Below are 23358 nucleotides of genomic sequence, written 5' to 3' on the forward strand. Positions count from 1 at the left end.
CTGCCCCAGGCACAGCTCCCACTTGCTGCTGCTTTCTCAGGGCAGCAGCTGGCTCCAGGAAGGGCTCTCACAAAGGGCCCTTGTCCCCTTCAGGCCACCACAGCCCCTTATCTGTTACAGCAGAACGTTGCAAATATGGGGCCGTGGTGCAGTCTTTTCTCCGGATGAAATATTAGCTGGAGACTTTACTTTCCTGTGTATTGCAGTCACCACCACCATGTTTCCAGATGCAAAACTTCTGTATAAACGGTGCCTCCCTTTCCCCTCTCTGATGCAGCCCCCTGGAGAAATCTAAAGCCCTTGGACTTGTGCCGATTCTCTGACAATCTCACTTTTGCTTTACATGGACTGGCAACAATACACTAGATGGTGTGATCAAGACCTGAAAATTATTGTCTTAAATCTAATGCTGTGGCCAGCATACACGTAGAATATTTAATGCCTTTAACAAAAATAAAAAGGCAAATTCTTCTCTGCAAAGTTAAAGCATGTGTGTCCTATTTGGCAATTGCAATTTCTCTAGCAGATCAGCTTTCATCCTTTAAAGCTCTTTAAAATAACACAGGAATACCCATTATAATATTGTAAATAGTATTGCTCAGCTCTCTTTTCAGCAGAGGAAATAAAAGAGCCCATCTTGTAGAAATGGCTCCTTATCACTGTATTTCCTTTGTGACTTTCCACACATTACACTCATCTTTAAACAGGAAAAAAGGTATTCAGTCTTGTAAAATCAATTAAGCTTTTAAGCAATGGAGTAATCTTCTACTTCCTTTACATGTCCTTTAAAAATTATCCAAGCTTTCCTAACTCAGCTAGCCAACCCCAATGTGAATCTTCATGCCAGATGAGAATAACTTAGCTGGCTGCTAAATGGATTCATGAAACAGAATTTTGTGAAGAAATTCTCCCCCTTATGCAACAAAATAACTTTCAGGCTAGTCAGTAGCACTCATAGATCCAATGTAGGGAATATCTCATTTATTCATTCCCTTGGCAAAATGAAAAGTCCCTGCAAACTTCAGCTTTATCAGTTAAAGTAAAAAAAAAATATCAAGAGGAGGAAATATGACTTATACCTGGTGGAAACAAACAAAAATCCCCTGATTTTTTCCAGGTTATTTATACAACACCCTTCTTCCTGTAAAAATCTTCTCAGTTAATTTAAAGGGTGAGCATACTTCTAACATAGCTGTCAGTTCCTCTTAGTCATCCTTGTTAAGAGGAGACTCAGTGTCAGGAGGTGTGCTTCATATTAGCTGACATACTTTCTATCTGAGTTTACATCCTGCACTAAACAGTGGAAATGATCTCAGCGATCTTCTATGCCTTTCCTCTCTCCCTCGATTTTATTATAAGGCAGGGTGGAATAAATTTGTAGCATCCTCCTCCCACCCTACTTCTAAGGTAGTAAGGTTGAATGTGTATCCAAGGAATGGGTGCTGACCCTGGCTGCAGAACCACGGAGAGAGGATGGGAATCCTGGGCTGCAGCTCATGGAAAGAAGGTGGCAGAGCAGGGTGCAGCCAGTGCCAGTCCTTCAGTCCTTCTGGTGGACTGCTTTGAAAAGGAGGAAGATGTCACCTGACAGCAGCAGGCAATCACACCTCAAGACAAGAAGGGGCCTCTCCAAGCCACAAGTCTGCCCATGCACTTCTTCCTCAGGGCTGTTTGCCAAAGGGCAAATCCAGCATGCAGCAAATGCACTGTCCCTACTGCAAGCTGCCCAAATACACTGGCACACACTCCTTCTTCCTTCCAAAGGACTTGGCACGGGTGGAGGTGCACACAGCAAGTTGCTCTTTCCCCCAGCATCAGAAGGGCTCTAATTTTCTAGGTAGCTAAAAAGGATTCCTGTAAATATTAGTGGTCTTGCCGTGTTTTACTTATGCACCACTTAAATTCTATTTAAATCTGCTGCTTGTTACTTTAGGCACAGAATCAGGCAGATAAGTCCATCAAGCAGATGCTACTGACATTTTCCATTTTGAGGGCTGGATGATAACAACAAGCAGAGGCGCCTATACTGCTGTGAGTAAACATTTTAAAAGCAGCTTCACAAATGCCACCATCTTTCAGCACCCAATAAACAGTTTAGGAGGCTGTTGTTGAAGCTGCCAAAAGGGGTTTTAAAACTGGAGTGTCTCACAGGAGTCAAGCACACAGCTTGCACTTGAAATGCCTGTCTCACCTTGCAGATGGATAAGAGAGGCAGACCACCACTGCCAGACACACAGGGCTTGGCACAAGAGCACTGGGGATGCAGGGACAAAAAGAGATGGTACACAACAAACACAAAGCATGACTGGAAGAACTGCCAGTTCTGGGTGTTGCAAAATGGGCTATTTAGCAGGCTTGCCTGATCAAACCAGGCAAGGCAGAGGCTCTACAGCCTGGATTCCCTCTCCCCTCTCCTTAAATTAGCAACCCTCTGCCCTGCTGACTGGCCTATGGAAATCAAGTACCACTTCAGTAGGCAAACTACAGTCTCCTGGAGCTCTCTTGGAAGCATAGGCAGCACAATGCTGTCTAATCAAGGGCAGAAACCTCCACCAGGTAGCAGGGCACTGGCAGGCTCCTCTGCCCATTTGAGGAATATCTTGGTTCCAAACTATCAGCTTCAGTGCATGGGAGAGTCCAGGATGTCCATGGGAAGCACAGAGAATGAAGGCCGCTTAGTCACAGGACTCCACCTAAAGAGCTGCATCCATCTCTGGGGTCCCCAGCAAAGGAAGGACATCGACGTCTTGGAGTGAGTCCAGAGGATGGCCATGATAATGATTAGAGGCATGAAATACCTCTCAAATGAGGAAGGGCTCAGAATCTCAAATGAGAATTGGGATTGCTCAGCCTGGAGAAGAGAAAGCTTCTGGGTGACCTTTAGGCCTCGTAGCACGTGAAGGGAGTTTCTACAAGAAAGATGGAGAAAGACATTTGGGAAGAGCATGTAGTTATAGGCCCAGGGGTAATGGATGCAAATTGGAAGAGAGTAGGTTTAGATTAGAAATCAGGAAGAAATTATTTACTGTGAGGGTGGTGAGGCACTGGAACATGTTTCCCAGAGAAGCTGTGGATGCTCCATCCCTGGAAGTGTTCCAGGACAGTTTGGATGGGTCTCTGAGCAACCTGGTCTAGTGGAAGATGTCCCTGCCCAGGGCAGATGAGTTGGAACTCAATGATTTTTAAGGTCACTTTCAACCCAAGCCTTCTATGCATCTATGAGTACTCCCTTGATTTAGCACTTGTGCATCAGTAGAGACCTGTTAGCATGAAAAGAACTGTCTCATTGTAAGATGATTAATTTTATTGATGTGTGGGCTGGAAGGAATGAATTGGTGCCAAGTGCTTTGAGACAAAACACTACCATGTGTTTCCAAAGGAAACTTGGGAAAATAAACTTTACAGAACAACAGGCAAGGTTAATATGAGTTGGGAGTTTGAAGCTGAACATAACATTTGATACTCTGTTATTTGAATTGAGGCCATACTTTGATTATCACATCGATCAGTTGATTAAAACTAGTCACTTGAAACCTGGTGTTATGTGCTGTGCAGGACATCAGAAGATACTGTCTAAGCCAAGAAGCATAAAAGGTTATTGCACCTTGAATCCTCATTCCAGGTTTATGCTGTGGTGGTGCCATTTATAAAGGCAGCAGGAATGCCACATTTCAACTGTGAATGTTGTTGACTCATTCTGGGTCATTGGAGATTAACATTTTGGAAACTATGGACATGTAGAAGATATGGTATATGTTATAAGGAACAAGGCTGCGCTTGCAAGATTTCAAACTCAATTATGCAGACACAAGAGGTTTAGATAACTTTTCAGATTGTATCAAATGAACTTTTGGTTGCTTATCTGAACTGACCTCTGAAGGCATTCGGGATTATTCTTAATGTCATTGTTATTGCTGGAAATAACAGCAAGTTAAGAATTTAGTTTTAACTTTTGCATTTCTCAAGGATGGTTTGCCTGATTTTACTTCGTCAAGGCGAAGGACAGATTCCAAGCTCTGCCCATTTTCATTGCTATTTCATTACATCTAGAAAACTGCAGTGAACAGTGTCTCTCCAGTGCAAAGAAATCACAATTTGAGACATAGAGCTACACTAGAACCTTTGTGATTTGAACTATGAAAGATTTTTCTTGCTTTTTCAAAGGAATATATTAAGAAAAATTCTTAAAACTTCTTCTACAAGACTTCATTTTCAGGGGCACAATACCCTGGTTCATGGTTTTGCTGGGTTTTATTCCTTACAGGTCAGAAACATCATATATCTCTGTGCTGTACAGGAAGAGCATCTTGTCAGTGCTGGAAAGCATTAAGTAGAGATTTTTTTGGTCTGCACACTCTACCTAACTTGGATACACAGCTGTAAGGCCACTCTTCATTTATTGAACTGTGCCTAGAGGTGAGGCTTTTTATGAGTGGAGAAAGAACAGTGGTCTCTGGATTTTGTCTCTCCCAGGCACTTCCCCTTCTCTGCACTTTAAGTCCTGCAGGACTGCAAGGTCACAGCAGGGCTGGGACAGCAGTGACACCAGTCACCTCTCAGTGGGAAGGGCCTCTGATGTGAGCTGCAATCTCAGAGCCTCAAGGAGAAATGGGAGTGCCAAAGAGGAGGACTTAGGCAATGAGAAATGGGCAGGGGGAGAAAGATCTTATGTAGAAAGAAATGGGAAAGCTATTAAGAAAGATAGGTGTGCAGGTGAGTCTTCCTAGAAAGTAAAGGCTTGGTGACAGTAAGGCTGGGGGATGCATCAGCACAGGCCACCTTCCTGTTCAACAGATGCTTTCTGATCAGGCTGCTGGGGGAAGGACCGGGTGTGCACATCTGTCAGGCACACATCCTCTTTTTCTGTTTTTTGAAATGTATAATCTCAGGACCAGAGCTGTGCTGCACTCAGGCACAGGACCTCAACATGGCACAGCCCTGCAATTTGCATAGAGCTTTGCATTCTTTCTGGAAACTTTCTTTCTGGAGAGTTCAAACCACACTTTACAGCTACTTCCTAATTGGTAAAAAAAAAAAAAAACAAACAAAAAAACAATATCAGAAACTTGATCCTGAAGCTGCTCCTAGCATTGACAGAAACAGAGACTTACAGCCTTGGACCGTCCAGGATCACCCTTCGACAAGATTGAGTACAGCCCTTTCTAACTGTGGTGGCTGGACTCTTTGCTCTCCTGCCAAGTGGTAAAAACCTAACCCCTCAGTTGTTCTGGTTTTCCAAAAGAGAGGAGCAAATACTGACTGCCACTGAAATTGCACTTAAGAAAAAAAAAACAAAAAAAAAAAAATCTCATTACCAAAGTAAGTTATGGAAAAAGTTATAAGACATGAAAAAGTAAATGACTGAATCCTACAGGTACTGTAAACTACAGACAGAGCAAGCATATGGACAGAGCATATGGCTGAATTTACCACATCAGTGTTAATATCCATTTTACAATAGTACAAGAGTTCTCCAACATTGGATTTTGAATAAGTAACCAAATTTCCCAAGGGTGACCTATATGTAATACACATACTAATATACATATATGTGGTGACCTTCCACAGGGTGTTAACTGACCACCAGCTTTATGGCCATTCATTTGGCTGTCTCAGCAATAGCAAACTACTCTGGGTTAGTTACTGTACTTGAAATATAATGTGGAAATGCAAATAAGCTCAGCCTTGGAAAGCTCTTGAGCACCTAAACCCTCCTATTCAACCACAAAAGCAATCTTTGGGCCTCCAGAAGCCAATGCACAGAGAAATCTACTTTAAATCCATGGGGGAAAAATACTTACACTTGAGCACATAAAAATTCAGAAATGCTTGTACTCTCAGCACTCTGCCATGTGCTAATGCCACCGTATTCATAGTGTTCACAGTTCACAGATCTAAGTGTCAGCAACTAAACATAAGGCTTACACGTGATGCTGCATTATTTACAGTAACCAGTGCTGCACAGAAAAATCATGGCCCACAGCTGCAATTATACCTGTCACTCTGGTTTGACTGAAAATGACATCTTGTTGCTACTACCTGTCAGACTTAAAAAAAAGTAAAACTTGTTTTTCTTAAGAGGAAGAGGAAAAAAATTAACCTCACAGCGGTTTAACAAGTTCTCACATGTTGGCTGCCGGTTTGCATGTGCCTGCACAGCCCATGCCAGCTGTTCCTCTTTCGCAAGAGGCAGCTTCCCAGCACAGCATGGCAGGGTTGGGCTTGCAGTGCTCCAGACAGCACTGGAGACTGTGGGCAGGAGGCTGCTGAGGAAGGGGATGTCTACAGGCAGCTGTCAGTCCTGTTTCTGCATTACCAATACGGGCAAGGTTTGGGCTTGGTTAACATAAGTACGTTTAAGAATGTAAATTCCCTCCCTGACTTGTGACAGTAATGAGAAATTCCCATCAGTAGCTCAGGCTGAGAATCATTCATTTTGAATCAGCCAGTAAGTCATTGCCCAGACAGCTAAAATAAATCAGAATATCTATTTCCCAGAAATCCAAAGTAACTCTATTTGTTTTGATGGCAAAATACACACAATAGAATTAATTTCAATTAATATTTTTGACCTTCTCTCTGGCAAAGGCTCAGAAGTGGAAAGATATCAAGATTGTCATTTCCTTTGAGAGAAAAGAAATGAGTGCTGACACAAGCTGAAAGGGAGTGGCCCTTTTCAGTGGTTCCCAGTGACAGGACAAGGAGCAATGGCCATAAACTAAAACACAAGAAGTTTCACCTCAACATGAGGAGAAACTTTTTTACATTGAGGGTGGCAGAGCACTGGAACAGGCTGGCCAGGGAGCTCATGGAGTCTCCCTCTCTGGGGACAATTCAAAACTCACCTGAATGCATTCCTGTGTCACCTGCTCCAGGTGACCTTGCCTTGGAAGGGATCTTGGACTAGATGAGCTCCACAGGTCCCTTCCAAACAGACAATTCTGTGATTCTGATGGATGGCTCTCAACCCCACAGCTCAGACAGGTGCTTAGGATATCCTGATAGCAAGGAGAAGCTTCTCTTATTTGGTGAGACTCTGGCAGGTGCAAGGTCCATGTAGTCACAAAATAGTAGAAAATCCAGAATAACCTTATAAACCATCCTCCTTCCACTTTTTCCTGTCTTTGTGATTACAGTAGAGACAAGGTATCTTGAAGAGACTGCTCCTTTCTGTCTTTCACTGTTCCTGGATCATCCACAGAACATACCTCACTAAAACTGAGGGCCTGGCCATTACCAGGGAAACAAATGGCTGGAGATCACCAGGTGAACACAGTCCTGCTGCTCCTTCATTCTCTTGCCCCATCAGCCCTTTGTCTTCTCCCGTGTTTCCTATGGCATGTCCTCCTTGGGCTCTTAATTTAGCCTTGCTGGTGCTAATAAGAAGCAGCCTTGGGCTAGGTCAGCTGGCCATTTACAGTTACTGGCTGCAGCACCACATGTCTTTGTGTGGGACAAAGGCTGTGGATCTTTCCTTCCAGAAAGGAACACCTGATGGCAGATGGTGGAACCCATTGTTCTCAACCTCTGTAGAGTTGCAATGAAAATTCCATTTCCATCTCTTTGGGAAACCTTATAACCAAATATATTTTTTTCTGAAAGAAACCACTTTCACTGACTTTTCCAAATCCTGAGTGAGGGCATCTCTCTCAATGAGCAGCTTTATTTTTGGGGAAATCCACCTGAAGCCCAGAAGAACCAGCTGGAGCTTTGCATGAGGGCTCCTGTTGTGCAGGATAAACACAACAGCTATCTGACACCAAAGCTGGGATTTCAGGGCAGAAACTATAGGAAGATGCAGAGCACTCAGCTGGTTCTCAGACAGAAACCAGGAACTGTCAATACCTTGCAAGCTCTGGAACCTCCTCCTTGTGGGCTAGCTCACTCTGGGGTGGTGTCTCAGCTCGCCAGCCATCTGAACTACCTCAACCACAGGCTCCTCAGGTTTGCGTGCCATACACTGCAGCTGCTGCTCCAAGCACTTTCAAACAGTACATAACCCACAAAAGCCCATCCAGAGCTGAAACAGCATGGAAATCTGCAAGTACCTGCTGACTTAAGAGACCTGCCAAAAGGAGGACTTCCAGGAAGCACCTTGATTTATGACAATAGCAGGTTCTGGAGCACTTACTGTTTTTAACAGTTTCCAATTAAGGCAGGTGTAACTGACAGTGAAACCTTAATGCAAAAATTTGAAGAATTTTGCCTGAAAGTGAACAAGGCATGGTTGAAAAAAAGCAGGTGCCAGAAGAGAGATAGAAGAGCTCAGAACTGTTCTGAGGTGGAACTCAGGGTTGCCAGCATGATGTGCACTCTCACTGGGCACTGGTCTCTGCGTGCAGGGCCCAGGTGCCCCAAACCATCCTGTTGGGCCACACTGTAGGACTTTGAGAGAGCAGAGGTGTTGGTGAAGGAGGGCTGCCTTGGGAAGGACTCCTGCCCAAAGCTTCCCTCAGCACACATCTGGCAGATGCTGATACAGGCCAGCAGGCAAGGTCAAGCTCAGGTCACAGGGACATCTCGACCTTGATGGCACCTGCTATGAGCAGCAGTGTGGGCTGCTGTCCTGGGACTGCTTCACACTGTGCTGCAGACCTTGTATCTCTATGCAAAGTGCTGTGTCAGGAAATGACAGTTTTCATTCTCCTCAAATCTGGTCACTGGCTATTTTGGTAGCTGACATGGCCTAAATGACCAGATGACTCAAAACACACAAAGCTGTGTTTTAGAATTTGGAACAACTTTCAAGATTTTCCTGTTCAGAAGGGCAATGTAATCCAGCTTGAGGCCAGCGAATGATACCCTGATGTTACAGAGGATTTCATACTACAAGCAAGGAGGGAAAAATATGCAAAATCAAAGGCAGACTCCACAATAAGCAGAAGAGGAATTTGCAGACAACTACAGTGAAAATCAACAGCCAAATCTATGTCCAGTACTCAGGAAGAAAAGTAAGATTAAGATATAAACCCAAACAAGTGAAGAGGTTCTGTCTGGTGGCAAAGCAAGTTTCTTTTGGATCGAACTAGGCAGAGATGTACTTGTTTTGGTGGAAACATTTACCTCTTGTTGTTAAGAGAAAGCATTAGAAGAAGAACCTGATACAAAAATAAAGATTAATCTATTTTATCTAGATATCATATTCCTAACGTAGTAACAGTTGTCAATGGGCTAAATTTATTAGATATTAATTTTTAGCAGTAAAAACAAAGATTAAGCAAGGAAACACTCATTATCAGCCACCTAGGTGTTTGGTAGAAAACAAGTGTCAAGCAACACAGAATACTGAGTCAGACTCATATCTGCATTTAATACTGCTGTGGAACAATAATGATGAAGGCAGCTTGTCACTTCTATATCTTCCATGAGAAGCAGACAGAAAACCTGCCTACACTGTTGAAAACAATGTCAGAATTACTGGGGGCATGCAGATGAATAGAGACAGGCAGAACAAAACTGATTAATGTGAGAGTCAGCACTCTGACCACACTGAATGAGGCAGTGTTTCTTGATAGTTGAAAACAAATATATATGAACAGCAAAAATATTACGAGATATTAGAGGAGGCTGCCCCACTCTATCAAACGTAAAGACCATCTTTTTCCCCCGAAGGTGGTTTTGTCTGTTTTTTTTTTCACCTAAAATATCTTGGACAGGTTAAACCATAGCAAATTTAGATAGCTGAGCCCTACAACATGATGATAGACTCAAATTCAGCAGGTATGAATTTGAGCAGTGAAATATAAGTTCAGATGCTCATATCCAGAACTAATCCGCTTATCTCTACCTGACCACAGGGACGGTGATACTCAGGAGGACTCAATAAACTACAGGCACTTCAGGGATTATTTGAGCATTGCTATTTATATGTATTTGAAGCAGAGTTTTAAGATATACTCAGGCTGAGGAACTGTTCTTATTTCTGACTTTACCTTTAAAAAGCCCTCCCTTTGAACAGACTGACCCTGTTTATTGTATTACACACAAATTCATATTGCACTGACACAATTGGTTATAAAACAGGCACTGAAAGAAACCAGTCTCTTTTGAGCTCCTTACCCCTGAACCACAGCTGAGCTGGACACTGACCTTAAAACCTGCATGCTAGTCCAGCAAGGAATGGGGTCATGCAACCCTTGACCCTGCTCCCCATCTTAGCACCCTCTTTCTAAGCTGCATGGGGGCCCATTGCACCCCCTTCCTCACAGCAGCCCCAAGCCCGAAGCTGTGCCTGCCCCTGCCAACACAGCTGGTGTTTCTGCAGCTGCATTTGAGTTCTGGGTGGAGAGTACAAAGAAAAGATAGCAAGGAATAATCTCAGTGATTATGTGAGATGGAGAAGGCATTCCCTCAAATAACCTCCTCTGCCTGCTGAAGTTATCAGAGCATGCCTTTCTAATGCTGGCTAATGCCAGGTTAAGTTCAGTAGGTTGCAGCTACATAGTTTGTTCGAGATTTGTCCTTAATTGAAAAGCAAGCCTGGGGAATGCAGCTACATGTAGTATCTGCTAGGAAAACACATCCATCTCGAAAGGCACTTTTCAAAGAGGCACATACAATCTTGTTAAAAGCAGGAACCCAAATGGCCATTTGCTCCATCATACACTAGCAGCAGGTATGGCAGGAAAGGGAACAGCTGCTTAGTTGCTTCTGTGATCTATTTTGTCTGGACGTTTGCATGCTTGGGAGTGTGCACTGGCCCTGTTGCAGGTCTTAGATGAATCACTCTGCTAATGGACTAGCAAGTGCATGGATAACATTATCAGTGATGCAGACCATGGTTTCTTTATTGTCTTAATACGCCTCCAAACCAATCTGGTAAATTACTTCCATTATAGGATTTAGATAGTATCCCATTACAGATCAAGATTTTGGTTTAAGTGTCATTTCTTTGAAAGACGTATTTGGTGTCAAGGTCTGCTTGGTGGTTTCAGAAGAAACTGAACAGAGCCCCAGACTTCCTTACTTATCCCACAAAATGTTCTCACTAACTTGCAATCCAAGGGCTGAACCACAAAAGCCAGGAGATTGACAAGAATAAAGTCCTCCATTAACAGAGGAGTGCTAGATGGACAGCTTTTCACCAAAATCTGCCCCTGGAGTCCTGTAGACATGCAAGTCTCCTGGTCATCTACTGAAAATTGTTTCTAGGCTGTGTTGGCTAACTCTAAAATTAAAGGCACCGTCTACCATTAGACTCAGGCTAGAAAATTAATTCCATTTATAGCCTGCTATTAAAGAAAATGGTTTTTCAGTACCTTTCCAGCAGGTTTACTCCTTCAGATGCTTCAGTGATACTACAGAGCTCATCCGAACTGTCAAAGTAGAGACAGTCTATGCTGCATTTATTATTACATAGTTCTCTTCCTTGCTCTGAAAGCAGGTCTAAATAACATAATTTTCCACTTGTACTTGGAAAAAAAAATCCTGCTGCAAATCCAAGCCATTAAAATAATTCTATTTGTATTAGAAAGTAAAAAAGTTCTTTGTATTTTTTAAACAAAATTAAGACATTTGTGTCTAGTCTATGCTTTTTTTCCTGAGTTTCTATTAAACAGTTTTACTTTGTAGTAAATAAAAAGAGGCATTTCATTTTAGAAAAGTCCTGGCATATTAAAACTAAAGTGACATGGCATATTAGAGGGGCTTGCCAATATTAATGATCTTTACATGATAATTTACTCCATATTTAGTGTTCAGTGTTTGCAGAATTTAATACAGCTAAAGCATATGGTGCTATTTTAGTCAAACGATAAACTATGTGATCATTAAAAATATATGGAAATGTAAACATCTTGTCAGGGTTCAGTGTTTCAGAAAGGAGCTGTTAATCCTTGCAAACAGTTTCACTACAATAAGAAGCCAAATCAATTAATGCGTTTGTTTCCTTATGTATTTACTTGGTATTATGCTTCCATTTAGAGTAATTAATTTGGTTATACTTCAAATTTATATATATTTACATTTCTACATTATTATAAAGGAATGCGTCACTCTTATTTTGATTTGATAAAGAAAAAAAAGATTGGCAAAATCTGTTTAACTACTAAGCTGGGAGCTCAGATCAATCTCCATTCCACTTGAGGATTGAAAACACAAAGCTTCTGGCTCTACAGCAGCTTTGTCAGCCTTGGCAATTTGCATTATGTTACCCATGATAGCATGCACAAGGATCCATTGCCACGAATGCAATTTAAGAAGACACTTTCAGTTATTTTTACTCCTTTTCAGGGTTTTCAGGCAGCTGGAATGCCTTTTTTCCCCTTTGCTAATGAGATTACTTATTATTTGTATTTAACTGAATAAATAGACATCTTGAAAAGTAATAAACAAGTTGAGTTTCTAAGAGAAACTTCTCAGGGTTTTTCATGCAAAGAGGGAAAGCAAGAGGGATTTGTCTGGAACATGGAAGGTGAACTGCTTTGGAACAAGAGTCTCTGTTGAACAGAGGAGAAGGGAAAGCCAAGGTAGGTGCTCTGGGAGTGCTTTTCACAGCCATCTGCCTGTTCCTATCAGTGAAGCACTAACTTGGACCACTCCTAAGTGTGAGCTGGCCACTGAGGATCCGTGCTCTATGCACTTAATGAGAGCACCCCCACCACTTCCTGCACCACATCTTGCAGGAAGATGAAGACACTTGAGGGTGACTGCTGTACTGATTAGTACGCAGGGCTGGACACCATTTACCATTAGGCAAACACAGCTCCATCTTTATTGAGGCCAAGATTTTATCCACAGAGCATGAACATTTAGAAGAAGCCAGACACAAGGATTAACCAATACCCACTCGTCTCCCCACTCATCAAACACTGATGTGCATGCAAGACCCTTTAACTATTTCATCAGGCTACCCGAGGGTTTAATGTTGTGGAGTTTGCTCTCTACAAATCTGATTTCTGTTTCCTTACTGACTGGGTTCTGGCAACTCAGCCTGACCAGCAGCAGAAGCAAAATGTTCCAAATACCTCTGCTGTTCAGACAGTGAGTAATCCCAGAAAACAGACAATCCTTATCTGTTGCCTTTGGGCAGAAGAATACTGATAATGGTACACTCAGGAGTTTGCTCCAAGGCACAAGGAGCACTAGGTATTAACTTGCAACTTAGCCAGGGCCTGCAAAGCCAGCTAACATTTCACCATCACTGTGGAAGCTCTCTGATTGCAGATGAGTCATGTTCCTCAAAAGAACAGATTTTATCACCAGGAAGATGGGGAAATCTCGGTGCCTTTCTAAGAAATGACACAGATTCTGTTTTGATCCAAATGGAAAACTCAGAATTGGGATGGCTAGGTGAAAGTTTAAAACTGAAAACTGAAGATGAATCAAAACTAACTTTAAACTCCATACTGGGTTAGCTGCATGAAAAGGTGAAAGTCTGTCTTCTGCAAGTCAGGCTCAATGATCTAACTTATTCTTCTAACTTTAAAGTCTCTGAGACTGGGGTTGTGATGCCCCATTTTGCTGTCAAATGTTTGCCCTCAACACTATGCAAATTCAGCATGAAAATTTATTTCTGACAGTCATTTAATTTATCCCAGCCATTACCCCTGACTGCGTGACTGACATTTGTTGCCTGGTGTCTGGTGAGCAGTGCTGGGGCTGGGAGCCAGGAGACCTGGTGTCTGTAGCTGCTGTTACTATCTTGGGTAAGTCACTTCATCTCTTCTATTGCATTCACTTAATCATGGTCATCATCTTCAACTGAGCTGATTGAAGGGGCTCTATTATTGCAGCTGTTACACCCAATACAACAATGCTTGAATTATTTTCAGAGAACACAGCAATAGAAGACTGAATTATTAGGTAGAATGTCTAACCTAAAGTATTTGGCAGCTAAAGTCACAGAGCTGAATGTCACACCACCCAGGTCTTTTTTCCACCCAGTCAGCAGTGTAGGTAAGCAAAACTTTTGCTGCCTATACAGAAAAAAATGTGCCTCACCCACGGTGCTGCAGAAATTGAGTGGAATGGGTGATTCATTCTGCAACTTCTTTGATCATTATAATTCTTTTCATGAGTCTTTATACAAAGTCTGTTGCTGATGCTTGTGGCTTGTAACTTCTATTGATTCCCTTTCTAAGTAGCAAAGTGTTCTCCTAGTTCTCCTAACTCAGTTACATTTCCCCCTGGAAACTGTTGGAAAACATGTGGCAAAGCTGAGAGAGGAAACCACAAATCTGGTTATTTGCACAAATTTACATCATGTAAATACCCTAGACCATCCTTTTTCCTCTTGATACCTCCAAATAGTGTCCAGTTTTACCTCTGATATTATTGAGAAAAATCAGGATGAATATCTAATAAGGATGAAGAAACTAATTTGGAAAAACATAAGAAGCATCCAATGCAATTCCTTTCACACAGAATCAAACATTAACCAGAGGTCTATTAGAAGTGTGACACGTTTAAATAGATGTTTTATTAGATGTCCTTCAGCTGTTAACACTAAAAGTCCCAGTAGGAACTACTGGCCATCTTGTGAGAATGCCTGTACCAAAGGCATCAGATAGTTTCCTAGCTCTTTTTTTACAGATCAAAGGTAGGAGCATCCTAACATTTGAAACTGAAATCATGTGGGGTTTCACGCATCTCTTGGGACTACTGCATTTATTTCACAGGGGCTGCAGAGAAAGAAAATACTCCAAGTCCTCTAAATCCTTGTGCTAATCCATTTCCATCCCTGGTGTAACAAAATGTTCAGACTTCCCCAAATGATCTAAATATTACAAGGACCATTTATTTTTTACTGAGCTCTAACCATGCCCTTGACACTTGGTGATACATGAAGACCTCTCTACTTAGAGGAATCTCTGAGGCAGGAGCTGAGACCTGCTGGAAAATCATGGGCAGGAGGGGGCCAGCACCTCTCTGCTGCTGTTCCTGCATCCCCCTTAGCCTGGGTAGTGAATCCATTATTGAGCAAGTTGTCTCTAAAGTCTGTCCCACTGGTGTGAAGTTCCCTGCTCATAGCAGTTACTGTGGGGAGACACCAGGCTCTCCCCCTTCCCTGGCACCATGAGGCTGTCACCTCCCCTAGCTTTCATGAGTCCCAAAGAAAACACAGGATACAGTCTCTAAATTTCCCCTCAGTCCTCAAAAGTACCATGCATTTTTGGAGGACTTAGTGTTGCAGAGGTAGGTGTGTAAAGGCAGGTGTGCAGAGGTAGGTAGGTGTTCCACTGAAGAAGGTACCTCGAGTGTCAGCTCCTTTCCTGCATCTTAATGCTAAATTTAAAGGCGATTTTTGCCCTGCTGTAATTCTGTAGCGAGCATAACTTAATTATTTTGCCAATTATAATATCAGGGAGTATAACAACCATTGCTCAAATGGGTGTTGAATCAGCACGTTTTCCACTCCACAGTAAGCAACAGGAAAGAGAGAGGAAAATGTATTAACAGAGAAAAATCTAATAAACATAATGCTACCTACAGATATGTGCTATTTAATCTCATGAAAGGATTTTATGCTTCTGTTCACATGGCAATATCAGATATCATCTCACTGAAGGAAGCAGAGACTCCAATGTGCAAGTCCCACATCCGGAAAATAATGTTTTTATTTTAATCTCTGCATGTAAACAAGATGTCTTTCTTGATAATTCTTAAATGCTTGGAGAAAATAATACTAAGGTTTTAACACATTTTAGGTTAGATTCAAGTGGAAAATGCTGTCATTGACTTCAGTCTGAGCTATGCAGACAAGTGTGTGAGCTTCACTAGGACACACAATATCTTCTGTTTGTCTGTATAGACCTTCCGCACCTGGCACTAGAGCTTGGATGGGGAGTTACCAGCTATTGCCATACAGAGAGTGAGGATTTCTCTTCATGAATTCATTTAAAACACACCTGCCATACTTTCTACTGTCATGGAAAGTCCAAGGGTTGACAAATTCCCTCCCAAAATCTAATGTTTCAGTCCCAGGAAGTATGAACAATGAATTGGTCAGAAGCTGTGCTGGAAAAGGAGAAGGGGTAAAAAAAACCCCATACCAGCTCTCTACCCTTCAGCCTGGGGGGGGAAGGGAGGCAGAAAAGTGGAGGGCTACGACCTTTAGAAAATAAGCTAATTAAAAAATGCCAACAAAATTCAAAATAAGTAGTGCTTTAGTTCAAGAGGCAAACGTTTGTACCAAATCTGCGGACACACACTGCTCCCCAAGTGCTAAATGTCCTTTCATTATAATCAGTTGTTACAGCTACATGTGATATTGATTATGTTAATAATTGGGATAATATTTTGAAGCAGAAGTGTGAGATTTTCTAACAGTGATTAGTACATTGATTGTGATTGGCTATACAATTACAGAGCTATTAAGGTGGTATTTGATTGTTTAACCCAGCATAAGTTGGCAACTATTAGGACATCAGTGAGTCCAAGCTGGAACTTTCACACTTGTAAAGTGCAAAACATTTTCTAAATATAAAATTATCAACATTCATTTACTATTCAAGTAGAAGTTCTTCCATTCTTTTTACTGGAACTGAAGCCCACAGCACACATCCATGTCTAAATCTATTTATGATCAACATCCATATTTATGGGGATGTCCTCTAGCACCTGAATATGTATTGAAGGTGAATATTCATTATTATTATTATTCTTTGACACAGGAAAAGATACCCTAAGAGCCATATATCATGGAGTTCTTATCTAGACACTACTGAAGTAAATGGGAAGGGTCCTTTTATTCAGGGATTTAATGCAAATCCCAGACTGGGAACTTTGAAATGTTGAATTTTTCATTATTTTAGGCTATGTTCTTATTTTCACTTCAGAGATTCAAAATAAGAGCTGACTAGAGTGTTCATCAGAAATTTTTACTGCAGCTGGAAATACCCACTTGTACAAGGTAACATTAGATATAAAAGGCTATAAATTTTGATTTTTTTAGGAACTACACCTGGATTGTACGTGTGTCTTTCTCATGAAAAATGGCTGATGCAATAAAGATTTTGAGATATATCAGAATCAGGAATTTACTTGTATTTAGCACTGATAAACCAGTAGAACCTTATTTTTAGTGTTTACAAAAGGCAAGAAAAAGATCTGCTGTCACATTGCAAACACCACCTATTTCACATACCTGCAGCTAGCTCTGTTGGGGCAGGTAAAACCAGTTTTATCTTTTTTATACACAGACACATCAGGCATCCCTAAAAAGAAGAGGAAATCTTGATCAATCAGCCATATCTAACTATATTTTCAAAAGAATAAGTTCATAGTACTGTAACCCAGGGTGCCTCCTTATTATGAAATAAAAAATAGCTATGATAAATGATTCTCACCTTTTTTCAGAATATACTATTATGCTTCTCTTATGGTTGCTCCTTCTTCTTGGCCAAATTTAACATAGTGACAACTGTTTCATAGCCCAGACTCACAATGCAAACTTTTAACAACTGCTGTACAGGTCCCAACAGACAAATTTCAGGAAACTGGCAAACCTCTTTCTCTTTTGAGCCTGATTACATCTCGTGCCCTGAAGAGCACAAGGTCTCAGAAAACACAGATGTTGCAAGGGGGACAGACACCAGCAGCAATGAGGGAGAGAAAGTTGGCCAGGCTCAGCCAGGGAAGCCTGTTCTAGCAAAGCAGAACCACAATCCACACAATTTCTGGAAATCATCAAAAAACTGTCCCGATTTGGGAGCAATTCCTCCTTTTTGATGGTGTCTTCCTCTTCACCCTCAGCAGCACTTTGAATGGTGAATGGGATGAGAGAGTCTCTGGGGTATAGGAAAGGGCAAGGAGGTGACACTATCATGGGTCTCTGGCCTTTTGAAAATCACCAGGCTGACACCTGCCACCAAATGAGGACAAGGGAGGATGCTTATATAAAATTTTACACTTTTAACAACTTGTCCCCATGAACAGCACATAAGCCTGTCCTCTCTCATATCCTCTTTAAAAATGGCAGTTCTTTGTAGAGTTGAAAAATAAAGATCATGGGGAGCAGATATTTTATTTCAAAAACCTGTCCTATCTATGCAGCAAGAGACAGAGTGAGCCATCTGGTAGGGTTTCAACTGTTGCAAAACAAAAATACACCAGGAACACATTTCATAAATTAGTCAAAGTGTTCCTGGTCCCCAAACATAACAAAATAAGTGACATAAAGACATAAATGTGTATTTGCTGAAAAACTCAACAGTGAATTCAGCCTGAGGCCTTGGGGTTTTTTTTAAAGTGCCCATGCACTGAAAAACACGCAACTGTAACTTCATGACAAATTTCCCCACTCCAAACAGCCCAAGCTGTTGCAGAAGATGGCAAAGAGAATAATATTTAAAACTTATTTTAGGAAGAATTACTTATGCTGTTATGAAGCAAGAAGAGTCCTCTCTGCTTGTGCAGCATTTTGTGATGACTCAAACATCATTGCTTTTTAAGCTGGTCTCAGCAGCCTTTCCCAGGAGATACTAATCAGTCCTTAGCTGTTCCACTGTATGCTGGTAGAAAACATAACCAAGACTAGATGAAAACAAACCTGCTCCACTGGCAGCTTGCACTCCTGTATGCTGCAAGGGCAGGAAACAGGCATCTCTTGCATCCACAGATTCTCTTTGCTCCAAATGAGAAATGTTTCTTTTTTAGAATTTTTGCATACACTAAAAATTTGTGATGAAGTTCAGTGTTAATACACGAGAACCAGTGGATATTTTATAGCACCTATTCTCTTCCTTTTGACAGGATCAACACCACTATAAATATTTGTTCTCTTTACATAAGAAAAGTACCCCAAAAAAGCAACAATTAAGCCCATGTTAGACACAGTGGTAAAGTGAGGTTTTCCCAAGCTTCAGCACTCCTCTATGATTCTGCCTGGTGCTTTGCTGTGAAAAGCCATCAGAGGACTCCTTTTGTTTCCTTCTCCCAGTCACCACATCATCTTTGTTACGTCAAATACTCCTCAATGCACAGCAAGAGGCAATAGCATGAAAATTGCTTGCTTCAGAGAGATGCTCTGCTAAGAGCATCCTAAAATGTACCATGGCTTCAGGGTGGAGTAAGACAGCCCAGTCCCTCTCAGAGGAGCCCTAGGCCTGTGTCGATGTGGCTGGCTCCAGTATCTGCTTTGGATGGTAAGCCCAGACACGGCCCATGCCAAGCCTGGCTGTCTGCACCCCGGCCTGGCCACAGGGGGCCTTGAGCTCCATCATAGCACGGTGTGATCATGTAGAAGCTACTGATGGCGCCTCCGAAACAACCACCAGGCTGAAACAACAGTGTCCACTTTGTACAACTGGCTATTTGTTTAAGAACAAGAAAGAAATTATGCCTCAAGACTACAGAAGCATCACAGGCCAGTGGCCTGCACTGGAGGGCTGGACAATCCTCTCCCCACTGCTGATCCTCTTGGATGCTTCTAGGTCTTCCCTGCTCCATCACCCCTGCTCCTGGCCAGGTGCTCGCGTGCACCAGCTGCTTTCTCTTCTCTGAAGATTCCATCAGATCGGCCACAGCAGAATTTTTGTTAAAATTACACCAGATCCAGGTAAGTTGTCTAGTTTGGTTATACACAGACGTCTGTAGGAGCAAGACCCATGACCATGCATGGGAGAGGTAACTGCTGGGTGCTGGGGATTTAAAGTATAGAAGAGAAGAAAATATGGAAAGCCACTCTCACCCACCTATGATTTCCTTATCTCTCTTCTCTGCTGTTTTGTAAACCACAAAAAAGCACATCCTGCAGGAAGCAATGAGAGAGGGAGGTTTGGAGAGCATTTGTACTGTAGAACCACAGTGTACCAACCAGCCAGGAGACTGCACAAACTTTGTGCTCAAATAGCACAATTTGTTTTTTTCTGACCACATGTAAAAGCTGTTTCATGTTCCTAAAATTTCTAGCAGTAAGCTTCCTGGTGTAAACTCACTCACACTAAAGTCACTGGTCATACAGCCTGCTTCTGCTGGGGGTTAAAGCCATACTGCAAAGTGGGAAAACGTAACAGAAGTCAGACAAAGTGCATGATGACTTACTAATAAAATGATAGAGGCATGAGAAACTCATAAGCATGGTAACCAATTTACTCCATGTGGCTCAAACACTGTTAATATTTGGGATTATACCTCACAAAAATGTATGCAAGTCATATCAAGAATTTTCCACCCAGACCACTTCTTAGTAAACAAAGATTTTCAAAAGCATTTTCTGCTGGGCTAAGCTGCACTTCCATCCAAACCACTAGCACTCCAGTTTAACTGTGATGGGAGCCAAATCCCACCCATCAATAAATCAAAGCTTTATTTACTAAATGCAGGGTGCTAACACTGATATCTTTGCAGCCACATGAAATCATGGCTCCTGTGGCATGATTGAATAAACTCAGAACTTTCCAAACTATACAGAGCCTCAAATAAGAGACAGTTCAACACAAATTATCTCCTCATATGAATGAGTTCTCATCAAATCCTGGTTACAAATACTTAGGTAAGGGTATCAGCTTGACACTAGTGCATTGGAGAACCAAAGATAAAGAAATCAGAGAAATCAAACACCAGAGAGGGAAGGAAAAAAAAAAAAAGAGAACAATAAACTCTGGGCATGCTTTGCATTCTTTTTCAAATCAGAAGCATTTGTTGTTCCTGCAGCAGCAGGTTCATTAGCTTGGACTGCAAGCCTTCTTTGCCATGGTAAGACAGGACTATCAGAGTTAAGGAGGAAAGATAACACATAAAAATGGAATTCACCAAGTAAACAAACAAACCCATACGAGGACTAAACTTATTTCAGTCCAGAGGACCCTACTAACAAGGTTCATCTTATCTCTACAGTCTTAATAAAAGCACAAAAAGACAACTTATCCTTTATCAGTAGACACTGAAATCACTCAAAATAAACGGTGGTTTGGTTGGAGATAGAGCTATTGTGGATCATAATTACATACAAAGAAAATGGATATGTCTACCGTGAAAGCTTTCTACACTGAGCTAAAATGCAATAGTGAGGATAATTACTTTGTTCCTCAAGTCTTTTCCACAAAGACAAAAATCTTGCTAAGCTGGAATTTGATTCTGCAATTTTTTGTGTCTTTTAAGATAACTCATTTTCTCCTGCTACCCGCCACCAACCAATATGTCTCAGAATTTTTAAACAAATTATTTAGGAGGACATTGCCATTAAGAAATAAACCATTTTCTTTTTCTTTCTTCTTTTCTTCTCCCATCTCCCCTTTTCACTACTACTCATACTACAAGTAACACTAAAGACAGAATCATGGAATAGTATGGGTTGAAGAAAACTTTAAAGTCTATGTAGTTCACACCCCTTGCAATGAGCAAGGACTTTTTCAATTTGATCCAGGTACTCAGCTCCCCCCTCCAACCTGACCTTGAATGTTTTTAGGGATGGGGCATCTGCCACCTCTCTGGGCAACCTGTTCCAGTGTTTCACCACCCTCATCATAAAAAAAATTATTTTTCATATCTGGTAGTAATCTACCCTCTTTTAGTTAAAAACCATTGCCCTATAGTAATAGGCCTTGCTAAAAAGTTTAAGTTTTGAAAGACTGCAATGATGTCTCCCTGGATCTTTCTCTTCTCCAGGCTGAACTACCCCAACTCTGTGAGGCTTTTCACATAGGAGAGGTGTTCCACCCCTCTGGTCATTTTTGTGTGCCTCCTCTGGACCTGCTCCAACAGGTCTTTCTTGTACTGGGCTCTAACTGGAAAAATAATAAGGGGGAAAACTGAAAAATCACCTTAGGTGAGAAAGGGAGGAGGCTGGTGCGTGCCTCCTCTTATGTTTACTTTTGACAAAATCCTGTCCAATCCTGTCCAAAATCCTGTCCTGCCCTCCAATTGCAGAGGGTTTTTTTTTTTGCCATGAATGTATTAATGTGATTGAAGTTGAATACAGTAATAATAACAGTAACAGTCTTTTCCATTGCTCCCCATCCTGAAATCACTTAGTTACTTCCTCTGTTTGACATAGGAAGCTCTGCTGCCGCAGCGAGGAAAAGAAATTTTTCTTTAATCTTATGGTTAACAAGGGTTGACATTGAATGGTGCACATGGGAGCAGCTGAGGTCAGGGACCCAAGGCATCTTTAGAGAGGCATCTGGCACAGACACTGCCCACCAGCTCTTCACTCACAGTAAGTTACGTAGTACACAATTAGAGGCATTTCCCAACACCCATTACTTGGACACTACAGACCAACGACTTGGAAAACTTTACCTCCAAGACAAAACACATCCAGGAACCTTCTGGTGATTTGTCGATGTGCTTTATTTCCAATTTGGAAAATTAAAATATGACTTGGTACACAATACTGCAAAGGACCTTTCCAGGCGTAAACCATACGACAACAAAGGCAAAAGGGTTTTGTAGCTGGATCTCACTATTTTAGCCAAATATCCCAAGGAAGCAAGACCCACATGATTACAAGAAGGGCTGTATATGTATATATATACATGCCTGAGCATTCACAAACCTATGTGCATCTATTCCTTTCGTTCCTTCCCTTTAAATCGTCCCTGTAATCTTTGAGACTTAATTTCTAACATATTTTGTGGAGGAATGAAGTTCATGGAGGTACTGATCCTGAAACCCTTAGAGATACTGATCCCTTAAAATGAAACGAAAAAAGGTTTTGGGTAATGAAAAAAATCTTATAGAACCTCTACCGAAGGAAAGGTGGTAGTGTGATGTCAGTGCATATTAAGTGCAGAACCACAAAATCATCAGGGTTTGAAGAGACCATCAAGACCATCAAGTCCAGCTGTCAACCCAGCCATTAACACCCCTAAACCATATCCCCAAGTGCCACATCCAGACACCTCTCAAACACTTTCAGAGACAGTGACTCTACCACCTCCCTGGAAAACTTATTTCAATGCCTAACCACACTTTCAGTGAAAAAATATTTTCTAATGTCTAATCTAAACCTCCCCTGGTGCAATTTAAGGCCATTTCCCCTTGTCCTTTTACTTAATACATGGAAAAAAAATCCAACCCCCACCTTGCTATGCTTTCCTTTCAAGCAGATGTAGAGCATGATAATGGTCCCCCCCAAGCCTCCTCTTCTCCAGGCTAAACAACCCCAGCTCTCTCAGCTGCTCCTCAGAGCACTTGTGCTCCAGACTCTTCACCACCTCTGTTTCTCCTCTCTGGACATGCTCCAGCTCCCCAATGTCCTTTTCGGAGTGGCCCTAAGCTGAACACAGTACTTTGAGGCACAGTCTCCCCAGAGCTGAGTACAGCAGGATAATCACTTCTGTGATCCTGCTGGCCACACCGTTCTTGATACAGGCCAAGATGCCGTTGGCCACCTGGGGACACTCTGGCCCATATCCAGCTGGCTGTTGACAGCACCCCCAAGTCCCTTTCTGCCCAGCAGCTCTCAAGCCACTC

This window comes from Corvus cornix, chromosome 1 (genome assembly GCF_000738735.6).
Source record: "Corvus cornix cornix isolate S_Up_H32 chromosome 1, ASM73873v5, whole genome shotgun sequence".
Classification (NCBI taxonomy): domain Eukaryota; kingdom Metazoa; phylum Chordata; class Aves; order Passeriformes; family Corvidae; genus Corvus; species Corvus cornix.